At 47.3% G+C, this 14289-nt stretch overlaps 1 long non-coding RNA gene across 2 annotated transcripts; it reads left to right on the top strand.

The window, feature by feature from the left end:
• Positions 1 to 1180: 1180 nt before the first annotated feature.
• On the top strand, positions 1181 to 13237 carry LOC137463132 (uncharacterized). Of its 2 annotated transcripts, XR_010993848.1 has the most exons (5): positions 1181 to 1741; positions 4184 to 4261; positions 7265 to 7400; positions 7642 to 7790; positions 11956 to 13237. It is a non-coding gene; the product is annotated as an uncharacterized lncRNA (long non-coding RNA). The 2 variants fall into 2 exon arrangements; XR_010993849.1 differs by lacking the exon at positions 4184 to 4261.
• Positions 13238 to 14289: the final 1052 nt, after the last annotated feature.

Here is a 14289-nt window from a genome sequence, read left to right as displayed (position 1 = left end):
CGGACGCACAGGGGCCGAGAGCCGTGCCACTGCCCCGAGCACCGCGCTCGGGAGGGACTCGGGCTCTGGCTGAGAGCCAAGGGCTGGATGAGGTGGGAAGGGATGTTGGGATGGATGCGTTTTCCAAACATCCCTGCCAGCCCTAGCTGAGACACACTCACAGCCTCGGGTAGGGCAGGGAATGAAAACATTTGGGAAGCACGGAATGATTACATGAATCCAAATGTAACCTGCGCTTCCCATCTACTCAACATCAAAGCTTTATGCTGGAAAACCCAACACTCTTGTTTTGAAAATGTGTCTGACTGGTAGTTCATGTGTAAAGTTGCTCTTAAAATTCCCTAGTTTGTAGGAGAAACAGGACATTTCACCAAGATACTGTTGGGAGATGATGCTTCATGAACAGTTACTTGAAATTATTTTTCCTCCATGGCTGATTCTATTTGACTACTCAAAATCTGCCTTGCAATAGTGGCACACTTTGGGTCCACTGACAGATTGTGTTATCTTGAAGTGCTCGATGGCTAAATCAGAGTGAATTTTTTCCCAAAATGCTTTCTCCCAGAGGAAAAAAAAAAAAACTAAAAATTGAGTGTGATCAAATTAAACAAAGTGGTTGTTTTTTGTTTTTAAATTTGACAAAATTAAAACAACAAAGTATTTATCTCTGGCTCAAGCTGAAATAAAGCATTTTTTTCCTCTTTAGATTATTAAAACAAGGATCTAAAAGAGAAAGTATAAAAAAATGTTCAAGTGTTTGAGCACTTTGGAAATTAGGCATTTCACAGAGGTATTGCCAGCTGAAGTGATTTGCTGCATTTGGTTTATCTCCATTTTTGGAAGCTGGGATATTCCCCGAATGAATCCCTGTTCATTGGAAATTCTCTCCCAGCTGCGCTACATGTGTGTTTAAACACTTTGCTGAACAGAGGCTCAAGGTGATTTAATCCAGGCTCAGCCTGGCCACATCTCCTGTCCTTACACTTGTATTTTTCCTGAGTGATGTTGGCCTCTGAGAGGAAAAGGAAACAAGCTGTTCTCCATTTTAAGGAAACGCCTATTTTTTACTTCAGAATTAAATATTTTTTGGGAAAAAAGAAGAAAAGCACTTGAAAAGAAAGTTATTTCCTTTCAGGCCTTGAATGTCCATACAGCCTTTAGACATATTTTATAGACATTGAACAAAGTAAGGGTGGTAATGTTTCCCTATGGAACTGGAGTGGAGAGATATCTTTGTTATCTCTCTGTAAATCTTCTAACATCTCCCATCAGTTCTGTGTGCACACAGTGATTCTGATCTGTCCTGAATGCAACAACTGCTGAGGTTCGGTCTGGGCAGTGCCTTCTTTCTGCCAACACCAATGTCAGGCTTTTCTCCTTGAAGTTCAGCTGTAAAATAAGGGGAAAAATCCCATATTCTTCACCTCCTGCCCCAAAAAGCCATGCAGAAGAAGCCAGAAAATTATATTGCACCAAATACCTATTCCTGCTTTTATGGGTTTATCTCCACATTCTGGGAAATTTCCTAATCAGATTTCATATTTAATATAAAAAATAGTAGGGCAGATGATATCATATCCTCAAAGATAACTAAATTTTGTATTGTGAAGTCTTGCTTAATCAAAGTTTCATTTCCATTTGTTCAGGGCACATTTTGTCACTTTTGTTTTTTACTGACAATTTTCTGTAGATCTCATAGATGGATCCAACCCAGAGGTCTCTGAAGAACAGGGGACTCAGGGTAAGGTCTGAACTTAATTCAATTTAATTCCTGACACTTTAAGTATTCTTCAAAATGAGTAAACTGGAAATGAATCTGGCAGGAGGGTCCCACGTCACCTGCTGGAAGGAAATATTTGAAATTTTGCTAGAAATAAACACCGTACAAACATCCAGATTTTTGTTGTTTAAAATTCAATAGAAATAAAGCCTGTTAAAGGCAGGATCCTTCTTGCCCTCTCCCCCTCCCACCACACAGATAATGTTCCAGGCTCCTGGCTCTGTGTGCCTTGCACAAATATTTGTCTGTGTGTCGCTGCCACTCCACTGCAACCGTGGCATCTGGTAGTAGCTGGGAGACTGGGAGGTGCTTGGGAATCTCAGCAGGAAAAAGAGAGTGGATTTCAGACACAAGACCTGCAACAGCTTTTGAGCCTGGATAAACAGGATGAGGTGGTTGTGCTTTTGGCAGGGATTTGTTCTGCCCCAGCCACCTGCAGGGGTTCCCCTCCAGCCTCAAATGCCGCACTGGGGACACAGCACCTGCCCCCTACACCCACCCCAGTCCTGCAGGCTTCAGGCCACAGTTCAGGGCCAGAGGGAGATCTCAGGGAAGTCTGAGCAAAGGATTTGGTTTTTCTGCTCACCCAAACCATAGAATGACAGAATGGTTTGGGTTGGAGGGGACCTTAAAGCTCCTTGGGACATGGAAATTATGTTCCGTGTGTGTTCCGCGCTTAAAGATTCCGACTCTGGGACTCTGGATCAGGGGTTTAGGAAGGACAAAGAAAAGATCTTTCATGGCACACACAGTCTGTGGCTCTGCAGGTGAACACATGGACCTGCAGCAAGCCAGCAAACCCTGTGCGTCCTCTAGAAGAGAACTTTGCCTTTTGATTTATTTTAATCTGGAGACTCAGAATTGTTCATAAACCTAGAGTAACTTACACAATGTCAGGCTCCACTTCAGGAGAATACAAATGCACAAACTTCAGCACTGAACTCCCTCAGGAATCAAACTAAAGTCAAGCTCTTGGCTGCACTGAGGATTAAAGGATGTTTCTATAATGTTATGCAAAATTCTCTTTATCCTGTGTTACTTAAGGCTGTACATTCTTCCCAAGTCATGTTCAGAAACATAACTCCCTCCCCTGTGATTTTCCAAGCATTTTAGTGTTTTCAGGTGCACAGCATGACATATTCCAATTAATCCTGATTTTCAGGGACTTCTAAGCACCTGCCTCTTGTAATCGGTCCCTTTCAGAGTGTCTCAAACACAAATATAAGGTGTCCAAAATTGCTAACTTCTTTTGAAAATCCAGAGCCATGATGAACAGTCTACCTACAAGATTCCAGCCCAGATGAAAATTGCATGGATTCAAGCCCCCCAAAATCAGAGGCAATAGTCAATACCTGCTCCTGTGGGATGACAATGCACCCTGCCATTAGAGCAAAGTTTCTCTTAGAAAGGAGAAAATTGCACCATTCCCAGTGAGAACAAGTGCAAATCTTTTCAGTTCAGCTCACAAAATTATTAATGTTGTGGTCTGTAATTCTGGCTAATCAAATATTCCGTTGCTCTGTGTTGCCAGTCGAATGTTCACGGAGAAATCAATGCCACAAAGAGATTGAAAACTTATCCTGAGTTCCTCCCCTCAGACAAGGAGTCCACATCTGGAGGGCAAAGTCTCCAGCAAAGGGCAGTGCTTTGCAGGCTCACACCTTGCATGGAGCAGGAGCAATAGGAATTTCTCAGGAGCAAGGAGAGCAAAGGCCAGTTCAGACAAACACTTTCCCAAGTGGGAAAGAGCTGGGAATGTTTAAGGAGTTTTCAGTTGCTCCAATGGGTTGTTTAGATCTGCTCAGAGATAATCTGTACCCTGAAAGCAGAGGGGACAGGAGGACAGTGCACGGCTGAATCCAGATCCCCCCAGGATCAGGGAGCAGCAGCAGAGCTGTGCCCTTGCACAGTGCCTGGCTCTGGTGACAGGGACAGGGACACCCCTGGGACAGGGCAGGACTGACTCCCACACTGGCTCAGCTGGGAAAAGGTGGCTGCAGCTCTGGTTTGACCAACTCCTCCTCGGCCCTGCCCGAGGCACAGCGAGAGACGAGGAAAAACTGAGAAAAGGCAATGGTTTCACTGATTTTTGCAATGCTAATCTGAAACCTAAAGCCATTCCTAAATGAAGCACCTCAAATCCCTCGTCCATAAGGACAGACCTTGTCATCCCCATTTCCAGGGTACCAGAAAACCAAATTCAGTGATATCTGTAAAGCTCTGGTGATCTGAGAGCAAATGGAACCAGAGAACAGAAAAAGGTGATTATCCTGTCAGGTTTGGCCTGGGAGGAAGATTATCCATCTATCTTGCCAGACCTATTTATCGTCTGATTTTCTCCTGGCTTAGCTTTTATCACCTTTCTAATCCTCCCCATCTAATTCAGACAACATTTTATCTCAGCAGTTCTCACCCAGTGCTGACGAAGGTGGGCTTGGAGCTCTGGGCAGGTTTTATGTGACCTCAGGAGGGGCTGCACAGGTGGGTGGAACATTAATTGCCAGCTAATGAGTTCACAACTTTCAAAAATAAATGAGCTGGTATATTTTTCTAGAAGAGCAGTGTTATTATATCTTTCTGCTGGTCTGTCAATGAGGGAATGGGTTTGGAAGAACTCCTTTTCCAGAATTTTTAAAGAATGGACACATTCCACATAACACGCGCATCTAAATGTGTGTGTGTACCTACACCTGTTGTACAATGTGTATTTAATTGGATGTGGCGTATGAAATTGGTTTCTGGTATGGGAAGTAGTGGTGTGCATCATTTGAATCAAGCAGGACTCAAAGGTAAATTTGAGGCAGATGATGTTTTTTGAGTATCGCTCATGGTTTGAACCCACTCAGAGAAAACAATGACATTCCAGGGCTCCCAGTCCCTCGCAGGTTCAAGACCCAAATCCCAGTGAGATGGAGGTTTCTCTGGATACCACAGCCCTTTGCCTTTTCCCTTTCCACCCCAAATCAACGGGCACTTTCCCCACCTTGTTGCTGGTGAACGCATTAGGGGCTAAACTTTATCATGTCTGCAGCGGTTCCTGGAATAGCTGCAAGCTGAGCACTCGGTTAGGGACAGCCAGGAGGCTGGGAGAGATGATTACCTTCAGGCAGTCTCCATGGAACATCCCAGGGTTCCTACAGGCACAGCCTAATGCAGGACTTAGGATGCTGAACAGACTCCCATTACAGGGGCAGCCATCTCCACACTTCCACGCTGGAGAGAGCCCCTCGTTAACATGCACACCAGTGGCTCCAGAACACAGCAGCCCAGTCGGGGCTCATTAAGGGCAAAATCATTCCAAGGGACATTGTTTCAGAAAGGAAAGAATTTAATTTCTCTCAGGGCTGGGGTTGAGTTGCAAAGAGCCTGGGGATTTTGCTCAGGATTGTGTTGGAAGCTGTCTTGGAGTTTGGAGCTTGGCTGTGCCAGAGGCTGTGGTGGGGTTACCTTGAGAGAGACCCACAGCATCTGCCCCAGAAGGACCCTGGCTCACCTCAGGGACACATTACAATAAATCTTTGTTAAAAGGGTAACTTAAAAGCCTGTGTGTCCTCTGGGAATCAGCAGCTGATGTGGGAATTGCTCAGGCACAAGCCATAGGCTCCGCACTGCTGCTGGAGGCTCTGTCTGTGTGCCTGGCTCTGCTCTGTCCCTGCCCCAGACCTGCAAAGCTTTTGAGACAAGGAGGGGAGGTTGTGATGGGGAAATCTCAGTCCACTTTTATCAGCAGGTATTAAAAACCCCTAAGATTTATCACTAATAGATACAAATGAGTCACTGCACAGCTGAAGTGTCCACTTTCTCCTGTTTACCATGGAACAATCCACTAGAACACACAAGACGTCCAATGCTTTAGTAATACACTGCAAACAAACATCTAATTATCAGGTCTGAGAGGGGAAGGACTAAAAAGCAACAAGGATGAAGCCATTTGTCATCTCAGTTTGATTTCCTGTGCAGAGTCCTGCACGAAGTGTGCTGGTAGCTCTCCTGTCCCACGTGTTCCACCGCTCCTCGGGAATAACTCCGATGCCTGTTCGTTCAAAGCTCACCTCTATTTTAAAAATCTACTCTCTCTGAAAGGGCTGTCTTTAAAAAAAACCAAAAAAATGTACAGGAAAAAGGACAAAATTGCTTCTCAACAAAGGGGCTTATCAACAGCCTGTCAATAATGTGCCAAAGGCCAGAGCCTGCCTTTCAAAGAGGCTCTGAAGCCTCGACGTGTACTTTGAGAGCAATTAAGGGATGTAAGCAACATGATTATTATCTCATGGGTGACATTTTCATCGGCTCTTTGGGAAAAACGAGAGATGGGCTTGAGATGGCTGTGATCAATGTTCATCCCAGTCCTGCAGAAATGGCAGGAAAACATGTGGTAGATGGGCCTGGAAATCAAAATGCACAAGGAAAAGAAGGGTGGGAGGAAGAGGTGATGAAGCATTTTAAATCACAGAAGCTGAAAGAATTGTTACATGAGAAGGAGAGAACCTGAGAAATGTGAGTGGGAACCTGTGACTTCCTTTTCCCATCTCAGGCCCTGTGTCTTCCACATCTTCACTTATCGGGGCACAGCTCCATCCCGAGCCTGAGGAAAGAGGAACAGAACATTCCCAGGGACTGAGGTGATGCCTCAGGGTTGATAATGTAGTTTGTAGGAGAAACAGGTGTGTTATGGTCACTCTGCTCTTTCTCCAGAGTTATTGCACAGAGCCATTGAGTTTGGGTCATCGAGTCCAACCATGAACCATTCCATCAGATAGACCCTTCCCTTCCCTTCCCTTCCCTTCCCTTCCCTTCCCTTCCCTTCCCTTCCCTTCCCTTCCCTTCCCTTCCCTTCCCTTCCCTTCCCTTCCCTTCCCTTCCCTTCCCTTCCCTTCCCTTCCCTTCCCTTCCCTTCCCTTCCCTTCCCTTCCCTTCCCTTCCCTTCCCTTCCCTTCCCTCCCCTCCCCTCCCCTCCCCTCCCCTCCCCTCCCCTCCCCAGATGTTGCCCATACCCAGCTGTTTTGGAGCTAGGCAAAATGTTTCATGGAAAACACACCTGCAAAAGCACATTTGGCTGCAATATTTCCCCAGTTTTGCTGAATTTCTTGTTTAGGAAAACAAACTTAATTGCAGCAGAACAAACTGTTGCTTAATTTGCTATAAAAATCTCCTTCCTACATTTCATTTTATGAAAAAAAATTAGAAATGTTAATGTTGAGTGAAATAAATGATTTTTTAAATGTTTGGAAATCTCCCTTGTCCCAAAAGATCCTGTTATATTCCCAGCTCCCCTCTGCATGTATCAGCACAGAGGAGCACATATCCAAATTTCTGTGTACATCCCCACAAGTGTGCACTCGCATCCTGGGCAAACAATCCCAGGCAGTCCTGACAGGCATAAGCTGCTCTGCATTCTCCAGGAGTGCCTTTTGAAGAGGATCTTAATAATAAAAATAATGTTATGTTACTAGTTAAACACTGGGGATAATTTCTCCATCACAGGCAAACTGTGCTGAAGCCAGGAATGAACCCACACGTTCCCTGGGAGGAATCCCCAGGGCCCCAGCAGGATGCATTAACAGCACTTCTCTCCAGTGAGCCGTGATGGGAAGAGCACGGAGCAAAAAAAAAAGGTAAAGTGGTTAAAAACAACTTGTATTTTTAGAGCCCAGTCTCCCACAGAAATCTTCTGAGATGCTGAGCTCTCCACTTCTGATTTGCAAGGAATAATAGTTTGGAAGCCCAGCTGAGACTCCTGGGCTGTAAATTTTCTATCATGTTTTTCTCCAGCCCCATTTGCTGTCCTGCTAATTAATCCAGGTAATGGCTGGGTTGTTTTGTTGGTTTTTTTTTTTTTTTTTTTTTCCCTTCAGCAGCAGTTTTCCTTTTTGTTAACACGAACAGAGAACCGAAGAACCGATCTCTCGAAGGATCCCGGCTGGCAGCAGTATCACCATCTGACTGAAGAGAACTCAGCCACACGCATAAATCCTCGGGAAAATTCATCTCCTCCCTCCCGCAGACCCCGGTGAGAGCCCTTGAAGTGGTAATTAAAGTCTATTGAGTGGCAACTGCACCTGTTTGGAGAGGAGAGTGCGGGTAAGAGGTGCACAAAGGGAGATGAGCAGCGCGCAGAGAGGAACTGCTGGAGGTGGGGAGGAAGAGAAGTGCAAGGAAGGGAGGGAAAATGTGTTTGCTGAAGTCGATCCAATCAGTTGTGCATTTCCATCCTGCCCTAGATTTGCTGCCTCCCCGCTCTCGCAGCCACTGAGGGAAGCTCCGGGGGGTTTCCCCACCAGCCCAGCCCCGGCCCCGCTGCTCCCGTGGTGGAAATCCGCAGCTCCGCGCGGCGCTCGAGGGCTCGCGGCAGCCCCGGCTCATTGACGCCGCTCAGCCCCGTCCCAGGGATGCTCATCAACAGCCCCCAGCTCCTCGGGCTGGCCCTGGGACGTGCCGGCTCTTGTCCCTCTGTCCCAGGGGACAGCAGGTCCCTGTGTGACAGCCTCAGCGCCCCGCAAACCTCGCGGCACCGCGGGAGGGACTCACAGGCGGTTGCGGGTGCTGGCAGATGGGGCCGAGGGCAGAGTCCAGGCAGGAACAGAGGGAGGTGGAAGGGACTGGAGTGAGGCAATGCTTGTTCCAGTAAAGATGCTGGGTTTGCCCACATCCATGACTCCCAGGTGTTCTGACCCAGTGTCACCTCAGATGTCCCCACGGTCTGTAGGAGAGGCCATGCAAAATACATTTATTCATAAATTTTATTCATGGATTTTTACAAGGGCCAGAGAGCCAGAGACCAGTGCTGCAGAGTGATCTAGGTGCAGGCTCCAGGGATATTTTCATTCTGAGACCTATGGCTCGATCACAGAATTCCTGGCTCCTTCTGTCACAATCCCAGTGTGACCTTGGATGGCAGCAAACAGGGTCCCAGGCTATTTGCCTTACAGATGAGGCTCTAAAACTTAAGTCAAAGAACCCTGCAAAACCTTTTTAATGTAGGAGTAAATAACCACCCCTTACACTCTACACAGGCACTACTGATACCCTTGACTCCCCTTATCCAACCCCAAAATCCATTGTTTTAGGTGGCACTAGATCAGTAATGTGGATTTTGTCCCTTGTCACTGCAATTCCGTGTGTGCCCCAGAATCAACTGGGCTGAACCAGGATTCCTGGGGTGAGAACAGGAGGGGACAGAGGTTCATCCTGAGAGCACACCGAGGCTGAGCTGAGCAAACGAGTCAGGCAGAAAAATTCCACTGGTGTTGGCAAATTCTTCTCTCTCACTGGACTTGATGGCAGCCAGTCCCCTGTGAATCCCTGACCTTCACACTCCACAGGCTGCCTGGGATGGCTCACAGAAACCACAGGAGATTTCTTTCCTGTTCCTGATTGTCAGAGCACACAGCAATTCTGGTGTGAATGTTGTTGCCTCTGCTTTGGACAAGTCCTGTCAGCAGCACCTCTGCAGCTTCCCAAAGCTGTGCCAGGACATGCTTCAGGGTGTGAATGAGGATAGGGAAGAACTTGCACTCAGAGAGTCACAGAATCCCAAATGGTTTGGCCTGGAAGGACCATAAAGCTCATCCAGTGCCACTGCTGCCATGGCCAGGGACACCTTCCACTATCCCAGGTTGCTCCAAGCCCTGTCCAATTCCATTGACTGTTCCAGGTGGGGTTTGAAATTAGTTGGGTGTCTGATCCAACCATTTGGCTACAGTTTGTGGAGACAGACAAACTGTCTGTCAAACTTGTCCTGTTGTCCCTGGACAACGGGATAACCTGCCAGTCAAGTCCTGTCCCAGGGTGAGAGGAATTGTTGTGCCAGCTGGGCAGGGAGGCTGCATCACAACACGGAAAGCCCAGCTGCCATAGAATTGTCCCTGAAATACCCTCCTTGCCTCTTAAACTCCAGTCTTGTGCATGAACCAACTCATTGGGTGGAAGGGCACCATGGATAACTCGCCTTGTTTCTGCCTTTTGACTCCCAAACACTCCTCTCTCATTTTTCCCTTTTAGCTCTTCTGTCCCTCAGCCCTTTTCTCTCTCCACCTTCCCTCTGATTGCTGAGCAGCTTTTTGACTTTTCCATCAATAAGTCTAAAGAGCATTTGAACTGCTCTGGTCCCCCTTCTCTCCTCCCTCCAGTTCCAAATCAGGCAAGCTCATCGATCAGAGGAGCTCAGGAAATATCTGGTGTTTTGTTGTCAGGCTGATAATAACATTGCAGTTGTGAATGGGCTGCTGCAGGCCTGATCATGGACACCTGCAGGGTTTGTTTAATTGCATTTAATGACAAATCCTATACAGAGGAGCATTGCCAGAGAGATTTATTATCCACCAAAGAGGCAAAGCACAACAGCTCAAAATATAATTTGCACTGAGCATTTTTCCCCCTGCCTCTCTTTAAAGCACAGTAATAAATGACAAATCGGGTAAAGTGGGAGACACGGGGCTGGGGAGGAGGTGGGGGGCAGAGGACAGAGATTGAAACCAAAGGAAATAACAGCAATAAGGCCACATTGTTCTCTCTGCCCTCCCTGTGGTCTGGTGTAGAGGAAATTCTGTTTGTTTAATTTACAGCCTGGAAGTGCAGCTGGGGATCTCTCTGTGATGAGCCTGGTTGGAGATAGCTGGAGGCCAAGAGTCCCCACTCTTTCCAGACAGGCTTTTTCCCGTGTTCTGAGCTAAGTTTAGCTCCCATCCATAGAAATAATTCCCAAGGAGCCTCCCAGTGCAGGGAAGAGGGGAGAAGTCCAGCTGCCACCAGTACAAGGAGCCACGTCCCTGAAAGCTCTGGGACGAAGCAGAAGTGGCAGATCCTTTCCTGACAAATACCACACGGAGAAAGAGGGCCCCACAGAGACAGTCTAGACAAAAACCTCACCTGCCTCAGAGCCTGCAATTTATGTTTCCTACTTAACACCTCACTCTAAACAGGGAAAGGCTGGGTGTGAAACCAAGAGAGGAGCTCTTACTCAGATGTATCCTGTCTTGATTTTTACCTGACTGTCTGGCAATGATTTGTGGTAAATCCCTTTGTGAAGCTGTGTCCCAGAACAAGGACTGAAAAGTGTCCTGGTCACCTGGAATTCCAGTCCAGCTTAGCACTTCCCAAACTGTCTTCTCTTTCAAATTCATTCTTCTTTACAATTTATTTTCACTTCCAGTTAACTTGGGGCAAATACTGAATTGTCCTGAATTTCTATTTCTCAATATTGTCTCACTCCCCACATGTTTTCACTGCATACTCACTACTGTTCCACTTGATAGTCAGATTAGGATCACAGAATATCCTGAGTTGTAAGGGACTCACAAGGACCATCCAAGTTCAGCTCCTGGTTAAATTTTACCCGGGAGGTTTGGGGTGACAGCAGTTTTGTACAAGAACACATCCCCCTGTGTTCAGCAGCTGGCTGTGTCATTACACAAACACGGTGTTGGGTAACACCTGGACCCGTTTTTATCTGATTTCCTGGACAATGGCAGTATCACTAATGCTCCCTGTTAAATAAGACCACCTGGACATCTCCTAGTATCAGCCCCAGCTATCACAAACACTCCTGCTACCTAGGCCAGCACAAAGGGCTGTTATCTCAGAGCAGCACAAATCCCCAGACTGAAACACCCATCTGGAGTTGGAATAAAGTGTCCATAGAAAGCACATATGTTATAAAAAAGGAGAGGGAGGGAGGGAGGGATGGGACTGCTCCCCATGAGCTCCCACAGGGCACAGCCCCTGCCAGCAGCAGCAAACCCAAACCTCTCCTGTAGCTGCACACTCTTCATCCTCCCATGGAAGAAGCAGTCAAGGCTGCTGAGGAATGGTTTTATTTCTTTCCTTTTTTCCCTCACCTGATTAAAAAAGTACCCATAACAGCTATGGGTGAAGATGGAAAGAGGCTGTTGCCTGCCTGATTTCAGAGGCTGAGGTGAGTAAAGCTCTGCTGGACAAGGAATAAAGTCAGATCCTTTCCATGGGTGTGAGCCAGCACTGTCTTTCCACACCTCATCCATGTGAGGGATTAACAGAGAAAACCTGGGCAGTGAAAGAAAAGCTGGACTGAACCAAAGATTGCTCATCAACAAATCCAGAGAAAGGGAAGAGCAAAAGGGGTTTGTTTTCCTTGCTTAAATCAGCCTCTCAGTGGGATTCCAGGAAACTTGGCACTATCATTATCTTTCTCTTTGCAGAGTCCTTTTCTCCAGTGTTCCCCAGCATATATTGCATTTGCTTATTGTAGTCAGACTCAAATACAGCTGGGAGACAGAGAGTTGACAGCATTCCTGGAGAAGTTTATCCCAGGGTAAGGCAAGAGGAGCCCCTGCTGAGTCCTGACGTCCCTGTAGAGTCTCTGGAGTGAGAAAATGGAGCAGAAACTCAAGGGAACAGCACAAATTGGAGAGATGATTACAGGGAGGGTTGATGTGGTCTCAGGAGGAAGGCTGCAAAGGGCAGCATCCATCCCTGAAGGAGTGACAGGAACAAGGATTACAGGATGAGAAGAACTCGGGAAGGATGCTGGGAGAAGACGTGCAGGAGGATGTCCCTGAGGAGGAAGCGCTGCTCTCCTGGCCTGGCTCTGTGTGGAAGACTAGTGATTTTGTTGTTGTGTTTGTAAAGGTGACAACAAATCATAGCCTGCCATACAGCCCAGGCTGCCACGGCCCAGCTGTGCAAGTGTTTTGGGGTGCTGGAGCTCCTGTCATGGCTTGTTCTGCTCCTCAGTTCAAATGTCCCTCAATTCCTCCTTTGGCATGAAGGAATGTTATTTATATCCTGAGCATGATGTCCTATGGTCTGGAACATCCCTGGGGTCAGTTGGGGTCAGTCCCAGGCACCCCCAGCCCCTCCCCAGCGTGGCTGGACGAGGGCAGGAAAGTCCTTGGCTCTGAGTGAGCTCAGCAAGAACAAAAACATCTCTGAATTACCAGCCCTGTGCTCAGCACAAACCCAAACACAGCCCAGACCAGCCACTGAGAAGGAAATTCACTCTGCCCCAGCTGAAGGCAGCACAGGACCCAAGGAACCCGCCCCAAACACACCAGAGCAGGGTCAGGGCACTCGGACACTGCTGGGACTTCGATGCCTGGCAGGGCTTGTTTGGAGAGCTGAGCCCTTTGCTTCCCACAGGGCCTTAAAATATAAAAAGAACAAATTTTCAACACCATTCAGAGCCTCCATTCTCAAAGGTATTTAGGTGTGAAAATGAAACTCTTGAATCCTGCCGAGGCTAGTGGTAAAAGCACTGAAATATCTTTAATAATTTGGGTTGTTCGTGCTGTCGAGCACTTTCCTCTTTTTCCTTATTTTTTTTTTAACTTACCAGGCTCAGCATTGTCCACATCACTGGTACTATGGCAGATGTGATTTAGGAATCACGGAATGGTTTGGGTTGGAAGGACCTTAAAGCTCTCCCAGCTCCACCCCTGCCACGGGCAGGGACACCTTCCCCTATCCCAGGTTGCTCCAAGCACTGTCCAGCCTGGCCTTGGACACTTCCAGGGATCCAGGGGCAGCCATGAATCTGTTGCCAGAAGGATTTTAAACCTGTACAAATCGCTGTCATTCGATGGTGCCTGAGAGAAAAGATCCAGGTTTCATAAACCACGACGACTCTCGCTCCCCCTGTCTTTTACTTCCCCACTGACAGATTAAATCCACACAAAATTTCGAGGGCAGCAGTGCAGCCACTAATGCTGCAATGGCCGGGCTGGTGTCTGATGTAAATGAAACTTTGATTTAGTGCTCCCCCAGAAGCCTCCCCAGCGTGTTCATCCTCTGCAGGCTGATCAAAATCCTCCCTCCCAGGTACCCCCGTGCCCCACATAAGCACAGAAAATAATGTCATCAGAGCCCTGCTGATGGAGGCAGTTACAGGACAAAGGCCCTGCAGCAAGGTGGGGATTGGGTCATCGTTCCTGCTAATGTCAGGGTGCCATTTCTCCCTATTTTTAGAATTGTTCCCTTTGTACAGCAAATTGCTTAACTGTAGGGACAATCCGGTGTTCGCTGGCTCTGGGAGCAGGGACCCATCTTTCCTGGCTTCAGGAAATCACACAAATGCTGAAAGCTGGAGAGGGATAAAACCTGGGTACACAGGAGCCTGCAAACCTCAATTTACACTGAAAAACCTGAGGAGCTGCTGCAGCCCTGACTGAACACAAAGGAAATTTCTGCAGGTTTCTAAATTATCCACTCTCTGCTTCAGAAGGAACTCAGGGATTCAATAAATCCGCACGGACTCTGCTCCTAAATTATTTTGATGCTTTTGGAACTCTTAGCACAGCACCAAACTTCTCCAACTTTTGAGGAAAGAGATGGGGAGCAATGGATTAGGAATTCTGGAGCCTCTCACACTGAGGATGTTCCAAACCATCCACCCCAGCCCTTTGTTATTCTCCACATTGTACACCGTGGTTGTCCCAGACACCTCAGCATGGATTGAAGCTCTTTGGCTTCAAAGCAGAGCAAACATGAGCTGTAAATTCCAAGTTTGCAGCCTAAATAAGCCAGGCAGACAGAGA

Source organism: Anomalospiza imberbis, chromosome 27 (genome assembly GCF_031753505.1).
Source record: "Anomalospiza imberbis isolate Cuckoo-Finch-1a 21T00152 chromosome 27, ASM3175350v1, whole genome shotgun sequence".
NCBI classification, from domain to species: Eukaryota; Metazoa; Chordata; class Aves; order Passeriformes; family Viduidae; genus Anomalospiza; species Anomalospiza imberbis.
The sequence above is the reverse complement of the archived record's forward strand: the minus strand, read 5'-3'. Positions and strand labels throughout refer to the sequence as shown.